Source organism: Halyomorpha halys, unplaced genomic scaffold (genome assembly GCF_000696795.3).
Source record: "Halyomorpha halys isolate HHAL.00 unplaced genomic scaffold, Hhal_1.1 Scaffold238.1, whole genome shotgun sequence".
Lineage (NCBI taxonomy): Eukaryota > Metazoa > Arthropoda > Insecta > Hemiptera > Pentatomidae > Halyomorpha > Halyomorpha halys.
In genome coordinates, this window is record NW_027107468.1 from 251,026 (window position 1) to 254,566 (window position 3,541).

Genomic DNA, 3,541 nt, shown 5'->3' on the forward strand with positions numbered 1-3,541 from the left:
TCAATGGATTCTAATCTAAAACTATCTGCAAATGACAATAATAAAAAGTTTACCACTCCCGAAATAAGGGTAGCCCTAAAATCCCAGACTTTTCATAATAGCCACTGTGTATTTTTAATGTTGACCATGGATAATATGTATGAAGAGAAGATGGTCGGGTGTGCAGTTAGAACTAACACAATTTTTTATTTTTTTTTTAAATATTTATTTATTGCTATTTACAACTGTACATTATAATACATTTAGTAAATCTGATCTAAGATAAATTGGAGTGTTACAGCCGTGTGGAGAAACTACCCATTGGTAGCACTCTATTATAAACAACACAAATAAGATGGAAAAAACTTTTTAATAGTGGCAATGTTTCGACCAAAACTTCCATTCTAGAATAAAGACAAGAGATATGTCCAGTTAGACAACAGAAGTGAATAGAAAACATAACAATAATATGTGCTGTACATAACATACTATATATACATTCTAAACATAATATATTTGCTTTCTATCACTTTTTTTTTCTTTTCATAACTTTAATTTTTAAACTATTATTTAATTAAAATATTCATATTTCTTTGTTTCTTTGCATTAAATAACTTTAAATTTTTATTTCCTTAATTATGTTATTTTACTTACATATTTAATTACATATAATTAAGTTTTATTTTCCACTTCTTTCATCATTTTATTTTTATTCATTTTCATTCTGTAGAATTACTTACTTTAATCATTCTGTTTCTATTTTATATTTTTATTTTTTTGTATTCATTGGTTGTTATCTTGTAATTATTTCTTAGCCCTGATGAAGGCTAGAAGTTGTGGCAGAAACGTTGGCAATATTAAATATGTTTTGTTTTTTTTCAACTTATTTGTGTTATTTCTGACTGCACCCTTGTGGGTCTTATCTCCATATGTATATTTTTTAGTTTGTAGCCAATAACTCCTAATTTATTACAAGTAGCGTAAAGATGTAACCCAGTGAAATTTAAAGAATTATATTGTGCAAATTTTGGTACATAACAAGATGTATATGAAGATAAATGGCATCTTCAATTGAAAAGAAACTAATGTTACTAGAATACTGTATCTAGAGTAGTGTAGTACATTTTTGGGTACTACCCAGTTAAGGTGAAGTGGTATACCCATTTATGTTTATATCTAGAAACTTATTTACAATGAAGAGACTTCACTTTTTTCTTTCTTATTTCCAGTTGTTAAAAGTTTATGCTTGTTTCTGTAAACTCCTGTATAAATTAATTTTTTTGGACATAACAATAATTCTTCAACAGTTTAGGGGCATATTTAGACATAGAATAATTTAAATATTTATCTAGACTGTAAAACAGGAACAGTAAATGTCCTTGAAAAGTAGTTATTGGACTACTCCAGGTTTTAATACCAAAGGTTTATTGTATTCAAAAAAAAAATAAAATTTCCGATCATTTTTTATTCAATGTTCAATACCTTGAAAACTACCGAAGGCATGATAAAAAATGGATGATTCTTTAATGTAGAGTAAATTAGCTAATATTTGGGGCCTAATAGAACTCATTACGTTCAACATTTTCCGAGCTTTAGTATTTAAAACACCAATTTGGTTATTATAATAAAGAGGAACAACAATTTCTGAGTATATTTCGGCAAATACCATCAAAACTACTATTTATAGTAAAATAATGGTCATTAAATACTTTACGACGCATTTAACAGCTTCAAATTGAGCTCTGATAAAATCCTTTATCTACATTCAATATTTTTTGAGGTATAAACACCAATACTTTTTTCTAGACAGGCTCATTATAAATGAATTTATATTCAATATTCATTATATTGAATGAATGCAATAAATGAACATTATCTGGTGAAATATTAATTGTAAGTATTTTTCCCCCTATAAAATAGCTTGTAAATATTTTTACACGATCTTGAAATGTTGCTATATAAATTGAAATTAAGTTATATGTGTCTTGAGAAAAGTTCGATAACTGATGAACTATTTGACTTAGAGATTACGGTTCAATTTGAATCTCGTTAACTAAACCCTAAAGTCCATAAGTGGAGAAGCTTTCATGGTAGTTGCCAAAATAAATTTACTTATGATAAAAATATTGGAGTTGAAAAACCAGTATCTGAAAATATTAGGAACTTTATCTGGGATACATTTGAAACTGATTCAATGGACCATTAAGTAGTTTATAATTATTGTTTTTCTAATAATAGTAGTTTTCATGATATTTAACGCAATATGTTCTAACAATGATTTTTTTGGAAAAAAATAATATTGATTTAGGAAAGACTATATCTTGGGAATTATTGAACATAAAGAACTCTATAAGGCTCAAATTGAAGCTCGTTAAATGCGCTCTTAAGAAACTAATAATTGTAATCCTTTAGGGGTTATTAGCAATAAACTTACAAATATATGGCAGCCATTTTGAATAATCCTAGATTATTGGGGTATTCATGATCTTTAGTTTAACATGTTAAAGTGTGCTGAATGGAAAAGGTTATGTTAAATAGATAAATATTTGCTTCTGTTAGCATGTTAAAACGACATAACGTTTAACATGATTGAGTCTGTTAATAGGTCTGCTAAATGTAGATTGACGTCATGAAACAGACCAGCTGAGCTCTGTAACATTTTTTCTGCTGTCCTTTTGACAGATTTGTTGCTCGTTTCGTTTGTGTTGTTTATGTTTTGGAAGTTTCAAAAACACTAACAAAGTAATGAATAAAAATAAAGAAATTATGAAAGGTTTTGTGAAAAAATGTTGCAATGTTTCCCGGAAAATCCGCTAGGAGCTCCTCTGCATATAGCATATAACATGGACTTTAAATTAGGCTATACTTATAATTATTAGTATGTTAAAACCTTTTAGATTTAACACATCATGAATACCCCTAATTAGGACTACGGACCTTGTCAAACTTTTTCCTTCGCATTTTTCAAACATTTTTATGTAAACATTTACCTCTAGTTACAGCTATATTGTAAACTATTTTTACTGGACTTGATAGCAAAACAAAACTGATTAAGCTTATTAGATAGAAAAGTTAGTCATTAGAGGGTTGTTGACAGAGATAGCTATACAAGGCAAGAGATTTTCACTTCGTGACAGTGAAGTCTACCTGGGGGTCAGAGAAAGATTTTGAAGCCTGAAAACGGTTATTACTTGTTATATTAATATAATTGAAGTTTACTACTATTATCATTTCCTCACATTAATTCTCAATGTTATTGAGGGTGCCAATAATTAAGTTATAATAATAATAAAGGCTTAGCTAACCCGAAGGTTTGATGACACTACCACCAATCGTTCTCTACATCTGTCCAGTGACGGCCTTCCAAACTCAAATCTAATAAATCAGTCTTATCCTCCCATCTAAGTTTCAATCTACCCCTTGGATGTTTACCCGTCGGTTCAGTGTTTATTAAACCTGTTGTTTAACCCGTTAGGACAAAATTATTGAGCAATGCTAAAAAGGTTTTATTACGCATATTTTTGTTTTTTAAATGTTTAATATTTATTTTTAGTGTTTTTTG